The following is a 12,512-nucleotide window of genomic DNA, read 5'->3' on the forward strand; positions in this document are numbered from 1 at the left end:
CAGATAGCTGCTGTCTGCCGTGGCTGATGGGATAGCTGCTGGAGCAGCTGGATGTCGTGGGAAGTTGACGATTGACAATGCACCTGCTTGACACTGGACGCTGTTCGGGTCTTGAACAAGGTGAAGCTGCTGTCCTGTTGCTTGTTCATTGTCGTGACGTTCTGAAAACACGTGTGGACAGTCATGCTGCTGCTACTAGAAACCGTGGTCGTGTGCGGCATGACGATAAGGAATAACTTACGGGAAGTCCGCCGGATTATTTACAAAGTCACTATCTTCGATACCTTCCACGTTTTTTCTACGGTTTGTTAACAGATCACTCAAGCGTCGAAGGGCGGTTGTATGACCGTCCTGGTGACGTGTTACAAAGCGCGGGAATAGTTCGTAGCACTGTGTCTTACACTGATATGGCACACAATTTAGCCAACGCACTTCCGCGAAGGCGCTAGCGAAGGGTAAACAACCTCGCATTGAACGATGTGCACCGGACGGCTGCTTGATTCGGAATGACCGGTACGGTATGTCTTATTGGACAGCAGCAAGATCGTTGCGATCGGTACGTCATTCATCGTTACGCGATACTGCTGCTCATGTTGGGCAGCATTGCACGATTATCACGTGAACATGGAATCGACGGGTTCATGAGGGCCATAGTCGATGCCACTGAATAACAGCAAATCTGTTGGTAAATCCTGTATTTTTTGTTATAAAAAATTCACCGATTTTTCACTTTTATTTGGACCCTACACTCTGTAACTCATTTTTAAAGCAATGCAAGAGGAGTTTAGAATTTTTCATGATCGTTCTTCACACTACTGTCCGAATGACACATTTCATAATCATCGGTGAATTACGTTTTGCTATTACCGAATATAGTCACTCCTTGAGCTGAGTCCCACAAATATCTTATGAGTTCTCTTGGTTAAACACCTTAAGGTCTTATCACAAATGAAATAATGAACAAAGAAAACAATAGGTTAGCTGCTTTTTACCGTAAAAAAAAAGAAAAAAGAAAAATCATAAAAACAGATAAAATAACCGAGTCCGGCCATTCTGATTTAGCTTTCCCGTGGTTTAAGTCGCTACAGGCAAATGCCGGGATGGTTCCTTTGAAAGGTCACGGCCGACTTCCTTCTCCATCTTTCCTTAATCCGATTACCTGGCTGTTTGGTCTGCTCCTCCAAAACAACCAACCAGCGTGAAACAAACAGCCTCTTACTTGACTTATCAATAGCAAAACCCGTAACACTATGTGTTGCTTTTAACGAGTGTAGGGATAGCATATCTGTGTGTGGAACATTAGACCGACAGTGCTTACAATAATTGATGCTTCGTGCTCCGTTGAAAACTCAACACTTCACAATGGTGTAAAAATTAAAGCAGTTTCACAATAACTTCGCTCAGTATCTGAAATCTCCCGTACTCGGCCAGCATGAAAATTTATCAGCTATCAGCATACGACAGCCATGGACGCCAAACACAGTGACACAATACCAGTAATACAGTACAAACCGTGAAGCTGATGAGCCACGGTATGTATATCTGTCTTAATAATGTATTAATTTGCGTAGACACATCGTATCACATTGAAAATAAAAAAAAAAATTCAGAATAATGAAGCATATTGTTCAGTAATCGAGTAGAAGGGTCCTAGTGAAAATCATCATTGTTTAAATTGAAATTATAAATTACATACACTGAGAAAATCACTGAAAAATGTATTTGCATTGTTCACCTGCGATTCTTTGTGTTATTTTTTATTACTTATGTATTAAATGTGTTACATCTATATTTGCGATGTGTTAGTAAAGTAAAATTTTTTGTAGTCTATTGTACGAACCCCATAGAGTCATGATATAAAAAAATAAATTTCATAAAAACCAATGAAGGAGCTTACACGAAATGTCGGTGGACCTTGTTCAGACTATCAAGAACCGCATTTCACGACTGAAAGACGTAAAGCTCAATGTTATAGTTTTCGACAAAGGCATATTATATAATAGGATAAAATTGTACACGGGACCAGGTTTTGACCCAGCATTTCACTGTCTTTTAAGTTTCCGATTACACAGTGTATTCACCTGAGATACGACAGTGAAATAAAAATATGCACTCTGACAGTAAAAACGTCGTCTTTTAGTCCAGAACTTCACACAGTGCCGTTTCATCATTCAATTGTTGTGTAATTGGTTCCGACACTGTGTGAAGCTGGTGTTTAAACACATCTACAAATATAATCCAGATAGCATTTAACATTTGAGTACCACACAGCTCAACACATTAATTCCACCAAACTGATTACGAGAGTAATAGGGAACACAACACAAGTGTCTGTCTTCTAAATACATAACACCCTGAATTTAATGTAGTTCTACATGTGTTTGAAGAAGCTCTTGAGAGGAAGTTAAATTATTTACGACAGAATTATTGTAAAACAACTTCTGTTGCGGTAGTTGCACAAAATGAGCAACCAAGCACTTAACCTAATAATGAACTCCTTGAGTGCGAGATCGCAAATTCAGTCTTTAGTAAGCTCTTTTGAAAGTGTTGTTTTAACAACTATGACAGACAAAATATTAGTTGCTAATGTGCATCGAAGGGCGACAGAAAATGAGTGTCTGGGAGGTGCAGAAATCAATCTTCTATGGGCTACATGATTTACACTTCACGAAATGTACATCGTCGACATTCAAGAAATCTTCAAAACAAACCATTAACGTGCACCATGAACATCGAATGAGAAATGGCGCGCCACAGTGCCCACGAAGGTTCGCACCATCAATATGGAAGGCACACTCCTGGGGGTTACAAACCGTCTAGGTCGTTCAGTTAGGTATGCACTCTTAAAGAACGCATATAGAATCATATTGGTGTAATAGGGTGATGAAACTGATGGAATGTGATGGCATGCAACCGAATGCGAAACAGTCTGTAATGGAGCTTATCGTGAAACAGGCTATCCTTTAAAGTGTAGCTGCAGATAGTGCGCAATATCTTTTATAGGGACGGAAATAAGAAATTCCAGAGGCTGATTTTGTCCAGTGCTTTCAGGTTGCAAGAACTGCGCTTCCACACATTCCTCAGGAGAGACAGTTTACTCGAAAAAAAGTTTGATTTTTATACGCAGAGGAGGAATCGAGCAAAAGCAAGTTATTTTGACAAGCTATTGGCCAAAAGCATTGCTAATACCGTAGTAGTAGTATTCTTACGCCCGTTTTCCACTCTTGTTTGCTGTGACGTAAATATTCCCTACAGACTGTATAGTTTAAATCACTGCAGTCTAAGTCGCGCACAATTTGATGTGCATAACCTACTAGGTCATTATCATGCACATGCTGTAAATTGTATCGAGCACCCTTGATACGACCAAACACCAGTTTTTGTAACAAGTGTGTCCCGTCCTCCCTTGAATCTCCATGGATTTTCTTATGCGCTGCACTGTCATATTGCTGCTGGCTTATTCTAAATCTGTTCATAATTGCTTCTTTAGCTATGCTAAGCATGACTTTCCATGTAGTTAATTATGTTTATCACCCGCCGCTTGGTCTTCTGCACAGTCGAGCATATACGACACCACACATTATACTGACACCTCTTACGGGAACACTACTATTTCATCTGCCGCTTCTTTCTCACCCTGCGAAATTCCTTTGGTTACTTTCTGACGAAATGTCAAGTTTGGTAACAGCTGCTGCAGATATACCGCAATGTTTGCTTTGTTTATCATTGCGATTCCTCAGCTTTTTATCAACACAACTAGGACTGTAGCACTGCTGTGAATTACTCGTCGACTAAGCAATTCAACTACACTCGGTAGTCTCATGCTATATTTATCACTGGACATCTCCAGTCCCGCCCCCCTGTTGTCATTGGCAGCCCATATTGCGGCTGCTTGATAGACAATATGTGGGGCGGCGAATGCTATCAACAATTTTGGCCTTTTGTGAACTCGCACTGAAGTGTTTCCTTGTAAGACTCACCTCCTGCAAATTGATTGAGGCTTTTAAAGTAAGGTTTTATGTTGAATGTTTTCTATTATAATTATAATATCTTTAGTGGTAGTATTAGTAGAAGTAGTAGAAGAAAAAAAATTACTTTCGCTGGTTTTTTTCATTCGATTTATATTGTTGTCATTTCTATATTTTAAAAGTTCTTAATAAGTGACGGTGTGTTCGAAAATTGTGTGTAGCGGTTACAGATTTTCAAGGTAATGCAACTAAAACTAAAATGAATAGGCCATTCCCATGCAGTGGAAATGGAAATGATCCGTTGGGCAGGATGTGTATTGAACATTCCATTACGTATTACAGTATTCGTTTCATTTATAATTAATATGTAAGGTTAGTAAACTGTATCGCCAATACAATTTCACCATATGGTGAATCATTTACGAATGTCTTACTCTATCTAGATTTCACTGAATCAGAAAAACTTAAAACACATCTTTGGAATCTAGCTGAACAATTACTGGTAATCTGATCAGCAAGTTCTTACCTCTAACGCGGCTGTGAATTGCTTTGACGCTCTACTTCTTTGAACTAACTTCGTTTCCGTCAAGCTAAGCGGCTGAATGACTACTAACAATTGAGACCGGTAGCACGGAGTAAAGAAAAGACGGAAGGCGGTTCCTTTCATTCTCGCCAGGCGCAGAAAACAGCTCAAAGGAATTTGCGATTTCTGTGGTTCGCTGCTTGTTTACTGGCATTCCAGCTGGTGAGTTCCAGAAATATAGCTCGCAACTTAACCGCCAACAAAATTCAAGAACAACTAAGCTTATTACCCGACAAGGATCCATAAAATACTGTAAGATGATGGTTATCTGCTAGGATGCTATAGCTTCCCTCTTATTCTTTTTCTTCTACTTCTTCATTTTCGTGTTCATTGACGCTGTTATACTTTTCGGTTCCAGTGAGTAAAGTAGATACGGCCATTATGTATTTAATACAACGAAATGTAAGTTGAGAAAATGGAGAAGAAACCTGTGAACATAAACTGTTCACAAATAGTATGTACTGTATTTCCTTCTACGTATTTTTGTGCTTTACTATAATTTAATTTAATGCGGCGTAAGTATTCCCAGAGATGGTGAAAAGCTCGAGCGAAAGTGTATGTACAATGAATATTAATTCACCTTACTACAAACAATAGATGGGCGTAGAAAACATAACATACAAGCTTTTAATGCTTTCATTGATTATGAGAAAAATGACAAAGTAAACAGTGTAAAATCCTTAGAGTTTGCTTGACAAGGGCTGCCCACAACATTTACTTGTTATGCAAAGTATCTACAACAGAACAAATTAAAATTGTCACTACAATGGTGTCCAGCATTGCACATTCCACATGATATCTGGAGTGGCGACATAACGGATATGAAACTTCCTGGCAGATTAAAACTGTGTGCCCGATCGAGACTCGAACTCGGGTCCCGTCACACCCGAAGGCGTTCCTGAGAAAAAAAAATGCCTTGTTAAGTCTAACTGTGAAGGAAAAAAAATCATTTGTAAAGTGTCATATGTGCAAGGAAATTGTCTGCAACAAATCTATATCAAAAGACTGTTATTTGTGCTAATGGATGTAAGTTTTTTAAAAATAATGTATGGTGGTCTGTGAAAAGCTGCTTTTCTTGTTAATTTCACACTAAAATTTCCATTACTTTAAAGAATAGATGCATCAATAGTAACAGTAACCCACTGACACTGATAATAAAAGGGAAAGATTTGCGGGTCATTAGTGACCCAGCCACGGTTCTAGGTGTGTTCAAATATCAGCATTCTAGTGTTAAATCCACTGCTGTAGTTGATAAAACTGACTACCAAAACAAAAACTAAAGTAAAAAGTCGAGCCATTCTGAGGCCAATGATTAATGGCCATCCTATCTCACCTATCGCTTTCACCCTCTTCCCTCTCCTTCCCTCTTCCATCCCTCACACCATCCCCCTTCCTCCAGAAGATCACTTTACCTGCCTTTATTTAGAACCTAATTTATGACCCACATAATTATGTTTATCGTGTTAATTTATTACCCAATTAGGGCAGGCTGTGTTGTTTCTTTAGGACCTTTATTGCTTAATTTATGACACAACATGTCTGGCACAGTGAAACATGGATCCCCAAGCTAAGTCTACCACTATGATGTCAGAGTTGACACAGACCAACATAAAAAAAGCCCAATGTGGCTTCCACAATCCTTCTCCTTACAAGAATCGAAGTAAACAAACCATTCCTACTTTGTTATTTGTGGAGGACTGGCTTCCTGCCACTGATTCCTCTGGAAAGAAAGAGGGTGACACTGATGTATTCTTTTTAAAGTATCTCACATCTGTCATTGCAATGTAGTCCTAAATTTTAAAAAAGGATATGATGATTGGCAGTAGAAAAAAAGTTCTTTTCTAAACAACTCCATTACTTGCCTGTTGTTTGAAAGACAGAACTTCAACTATCGCTGTCATTTAACGCCTATCCATGTCCCATTCACTAATGGCACGTGAAGAGAATGACAGTCTGTAAATCACTACATTAGCTTCAATTCCTCAGATTTTCTTGCTGTGGTCATTTTGTGAGATGTATAAGGGAGGAAGTAAACTGTTGCCCAACACTTCCCAGATTGTACTCTCGCAGATTTTCTACAGTAAACCGCTCCATGATGTGTAGTGCCCCTTTCGTAGCGTCTATGGCTGGACTTCGTTTAGGATCTCCGTAACACTTTCGTTGCAACTAAACAATGGCACATGTGACGCTCAGCAGTAGATCTTGTCTACCTCTTCTATTAATGTGGCATGACAAGGGTCTGAGGCTAGTAAGCGATACTCAAAAATCGGTCTAATAAGTGTTTGGCAAGCCACTTCCTTCGTGGATGGATTGTATTTTCTCAAGATTCCTCATATTTTATGAGGTAATTTCGCTTTAATATCGCTCTGTATGGGTTCTTACAGATATTGTACAACTGTTGCTGTCTCTAGTGATTTTCCATCAGTAGTGCAGTGGTGCAGTAATGGGCTTCTTGAACTATTTGTGTGCAGTGTGTTACTTTTACTTAAATTAAGGGCAAATCATCAGCCCTCTACAGGTCTTTCTGCACTTCACAAATACGTTGTGTATTTCAACCAATAGACACACTCTGTACTAATGGCAGCTAGTACCTGTCCAGATATTTCTGATCAGGTAGTGTACACTCAATATGGTTCACACAGAACACCACAAGCAGCTGAAAGGAGAGCAAGTTTATTCATGTGCACCGCCCAAGTGGCAGGAGATATACCCTACCCCTAGCTGGAAACTTACACGAGTCAGCCTCTCCACTCTCGAACAGCATGTGGGAAAAATCAACAATCCTTGCATTAAATACTTAAATCTTTCTCTACTCTTAAAATAGTTCTGCACTGCGTGCATCCACATCACAGCAATATACAGCTCTATGAAGCTTATCTGACGATTGCTATAAACTAGCTTAGATATTACAACTAACAGCCTCATGGGGTCATTCTCACCTCTTCTTTATGGACAGATGCAGAGAAATGTTTAAACTGTAGTAATATTTTTTTTTCTATCCACTGGCCTTCATGGGTGGTGAGGTACCAAATGGTATAAGATGTATAATCAGATCTATTCCATTCCATTAAAAGTACATCCTCTCGTCAATTCTGAAACGTGTAGTGACTTGAGTTAATAATATTTATACATTGCTTATTGTTGCATATGAATCGCACAATTAAATAAAAATCTCATTACACTCAACTATGGACCATGATTACGTTTATTAAACATGCGTAACGTACAGATGTGTAGGTACAGTATCTGTATGCTGGGCTCAGTTACTTCACGTGTCTAAAAGCCGATTGTGTAAATGTCTCCCTGGCAATGGCTACTGTTTTCGCCTATAGCCGTTTCCGCTTCGCAGTTAGTTCAAAAATGGCTCTGAGCACTATGGGACGCAACTGCTGTGGTCATAAGTCCCCTAGAACTTAGAACTACTTAAACCTAACTAACCTAAGGACAGCACACAACACCCAGCCATCACGAGGCAGAGAAAATCCCTGACCCCACCGGGAATCGAACCCGGGAGCCCGGGCATGGGAAGCGAGAACGCTACCGCACGACCACGAGATGCGGGCGACAGTTAGTTGTAAAGAAGAAATGTATTAAAACCTCATGTATGATGCGGCAGTTATTTCAATCATCTCAGTGATTATGATCTCGTATCTCCCGAATTACAATAGGCAGGTCTTTCTTACCCCCCACCCCCACAGCGACTGTTGCATGACAGGAAAGAATGTCTGTATCAAGTTCGCCGCGCGGGGTAGTCGTGCGATCTTATGCGTCTTGTCACGGTTCGCGCGGCTTACCCCGTCGGAAGTTCGAGTCCTCCCTGGGGCATGGGTGTGTGTGTTGCCCATAGCGTAAGTTAGTTTAAGTTAGAGTAAGCAGTGTCTAAGTCTATGGACCGATGACCTCAGCAGTTTGGTCCCAAAGTCCGTACCACAAATTTCCAAAAAAATGTACCAAGTTTCGTTGAATTCGGTCCAGTGGTTTAGGAGAAGATATTGAACATAGACACATACATGCATCCAGTTCTATAATATGTATGTACATTGACCCATGAATGAACAACCATCCGATTTGACTTCGATTGATGAAATGTTTGGAAGCAGGTGGAACTTACAGAGTGGAGCGGTAAACATAAGAGGAAGTTGAACATGTGTGTAAGTAATGCAAAGTTACGATGGAGACATCGTAATCTTCTAATAAAGTTTGAATGTGTAATTGGTCCTTTCTTGTATAGAAAACGCGTGCTATAGGGATTTAGACTCGTCTTTGTACAAACTAATATATATGCGTATCACAATAGCCATTCTTAACACATTCAGCATTAGTACGTATCTCAAAGTTCTCAGAGGTTCAGACCTAGCTTACACTCCGTGTAATAAGCATGCAAAGAGATTAATACATTCTCTGCCGATGGCAGTTAATCAGAATAATGATTCTGCTGAAGGCAGAATGTATTCAGTAAATTGTGCTCGGGTCAACTACGAACTTAGGTTACGGGTAAGTGAGCACGTGGAAATTGACGAAGGCAAACGTAATCATTGCTGCTGGATAAAGGTTGATGGAAGGGAATTTGAAATAACTTTCAGTTGTTATTTAATAAACAAGCAAGAAAATTCCGTAATGAAGGTACATATATCCTACAAAGCCGCACATGGAAGGCAATATCACAAATCATTAGAAAACAGAACACAAGGTACCCCATATCACCTCAGATCTCCGTCATAATGTTAAATAAGTGGAAAATCAATGTTAACCGTGACATAAATTAACGGATGTTTTAACGGAAGACTGATATTCATCCTTGTACATGGAACAAATCGTAGACTGGAACAAGAAATTGAACCTTGGTCACTAACAAAAGACATCTGCAAAGCTGAAAAATCATGCAAAATAGAATACTCGCATTACGCGAAATCATACTAACAGACAACGCTCTCCCTAAGACTTCCTGTGTGTTGCTGCCTAGAAATGACCACCACAGTAAACCGGAAGATAAAGACGGCTGGTGGCATGATAGCTGCAGGCTGAGTCCTTGCGATGAGAAGTATACAATCAGGCCCAGCGGACAATGGAATAGGAATGATGTTTCGTCCATCGTCCGCATGGCACAACTAACTCAAATCTTAATCACCCAGTCACTTGATTGGTCAGAAGGGTTTCGCCTAAAATTACACTGCATAGATATGCTTTAGCTAGGCCTCCTGAGTTGTGACTTGCCTAGCAGACGAGAACAGTACATAGATAGCCTTTGCACCTTGCCAGTGACTTATAACACGGCTAGTGATGTATAATATGAAAGACGTTTTCTAAAAAGTCGGTTCCAATTTGTCAGCCGTAGATGTTAGGCTCCATATCGACTATGCGACTTGACAGGAAATCCGAATCACTGTTTGATACAAAATCGCCAGTTCCATGTAATCTTTAGAATATTTCTTGGGTATCGAACGTGGACGACGACACCCGGTGGAATAGCCGAGAAATATTCAAAATCTTCTGTCGCCAGGAAAACCTAAAATCACTTGCCTTGTACACTTTGTTCCCAGATAAAAGAATTCTTTAATTTCTTCTATTATTATATTGTACGTTCAATCTTATTTTTTGCAGTCAGCCTTCAATTACGAATCAAAATGAGGAAACTGTTTGGTACTTATTTTTGGTACTTATTCCTTGGGGGAAACAAAACTTATCGCCCAGCTCTTACTTCAGTCATGATAAAGGGTGAAAACTTTAGAAAAATGGCTCTGAGCACTATGGGACTCAACTGCGGAGGTCATTAGTCCCCTAGAACTTAGAACTAGTTAAACCGAACTAACCTAAGGACATCACAAATATCCATGCCCGAGGCAGGATTCGAACCTGCGACCGTAGCGGTCTTGCGGTTCCAGACTGCAGCGCCTTTAACCGCACGGCCACTTCGGCCGGCTGAAAACTTTAGAAACCTTCGGAATGTGTTTTCCACACCCCAGTGGACACAACGACATTTCACGAACGACTTGTGGTAATAATCGAAGACACTAGGACAGCTGTGGATTATGTGGACCACTTGCATCCCTTCATGGTTGATTCTTTCTCGACGGTGATAGTAGCTTCCATCAGGAGTACTGGACGTGTCACAAGGCCATGATCGTGTTACAGTGGTTTGACGAGCGTGATAGTGAATTCACGTTGATGTCAAGACCACAGATCACACGATCTGAACCCGATGGATCTCGGATGCTGTCGGGAGCCATTTCCGCACAGTAATTTACGGGAATTACGTGACTTGCACGTAGAAATTTAGTGCCACATTACTCCGGAAACATACCAAGGACTTGCCGAATCCAAGCTGTGCAGTATAACAGCTGTTCTTCGCTCCAGCGGCGGACCAACACGCTGTTAAGGAAGTAATCTCCAAATCTCATAAAATGCTGTTAAGTTTTGTACTGTTAAAAACGAGCTAAAGAAGAATAACACCAATTTTAAGATGTGAGTGTTGTTAAACTTAGAAATCTAGTGAAAAGATTTCCTACACTTCTTAACATTTCTAGCTATATGACGTCCGCTGCGCTTTAGTACACTCAGTCTTCAGTTTGTCGTTTTATTTTCTCAGGAGTATATTAGAGAGCCCTACAAGCGTCCCTCTGCACAGTGAGCTCGTCACAGAGGCATGTGGGGCCCTGTAAGCGTAGGCGGTGCGTGGTATCGATTCTAAACAAAGCGAGCTGGCCAGCGAAGGCACAGAGCAACTTGAGAGGTGCTGCCTAGTTCCTCCGCTTTCTACCACGGTTACCGATGGCAGCGCGTGTGCGCTTCGGTGGACGGCGCCTGAGCGTCATAAGCAAGACACAGTCAGGTTACCTCGTCGTGACTTTTAAAGCGCTGTTGTACATGTAATTCTGTACCAAGACGCCTCGAATTAATTTTTTGTAAGCTCATGCAGCGCAAAATGGTATTATTCTGAGCTTTTGACAGGAATGTGGTCAAAAACAGACTGTAGTTATCGTTAGAGGCTTCCCTCAGCAACATATACCTTACGAATATGCCGTAACTATCTTCGATGTGACTAAAAAGTCTTGTGTGCAGTTGCTGCTTTTGCGGGCCCTATCTTAGGCGTCAGTTATTATACGATTTTCTTCGTCCTCGTATAGTAAAGTCGTATGGTATGACTGTTTGGAAGAGCCGAAGGGTACGTTCAGCCGCCTAATTGGAAAAACTTTCCCCCTTCACACTCCTGCGAACTGAAAGAATAGGAAAAGTGTCATCCAAATATTTCACAACATATTCATTCATTTGCCCCAGAAAACATATACTTCCAAACACATCAAGCATCTGTAAAGTCTTCTTGATGTACCCTTCGTATCTTGTTTTCGTGCTTAGCGCCAAATGATATCGAAAATTATTTTTCTCGTTAAATAATTTCGACTTTTCCACTGTTGAAATTATTTCCATTAAAACACGTTTCTCTGCTTACGTTCTTATTTACGAATAGCGGTGGCTTTTTCTCTGTAAAACGTAAATATCTTTTTACTTTCAGATATTTCGTCTGTCTTGCAGAAGACACTTATAGGATAAAATGCTAGGACCTCCTGTAACTTTTCATGGTGCCCAAAAAAAAATGAGGTTGGCCAGAACAGGTTAACTTCTGATGTTAGCAGAAACCGCCATAGACCCCTTTTTCACCGCATGCGCAGTACGCAGCGTACACAGAAATTTAGAACTCGACTCTCGCCACAAACTATAAATAATTTGACGTCATAGAGACACTCGGGTCGTGGTTGGCTGCTGATTTACAAGCAGGCACGATTGGTGCCCATAGTTGGAATAGTCTATTTTGGCGAGAAAGGTGCTCATGTAAAACCGGCTTTACGTCCTCATCCGATGGACGGATCACCATCGACAGTATCGCATGGCCTCACTTCAAGAGACACTGCTTAGGGGTCTGGAATGTAATCCAGGTCATTGGCATAAAGACTGGTGATCAGGAG

Source organism: Schistocerca nitens, chromosome 1 (genome assembly GCF_023898315.1).
Source record: "Schistocerca nitens isolate TAMUIC-IGC-003100 chromosome 1, iqSchNite1.1, whole genome shotgun sequence".
NCBI classification, from domain to species: Eukaryota; Metazoa; Arthropoda; class Insecta; order Orthoptera; family Acrididae; genus Schistocerca; species Schistocerca nitens.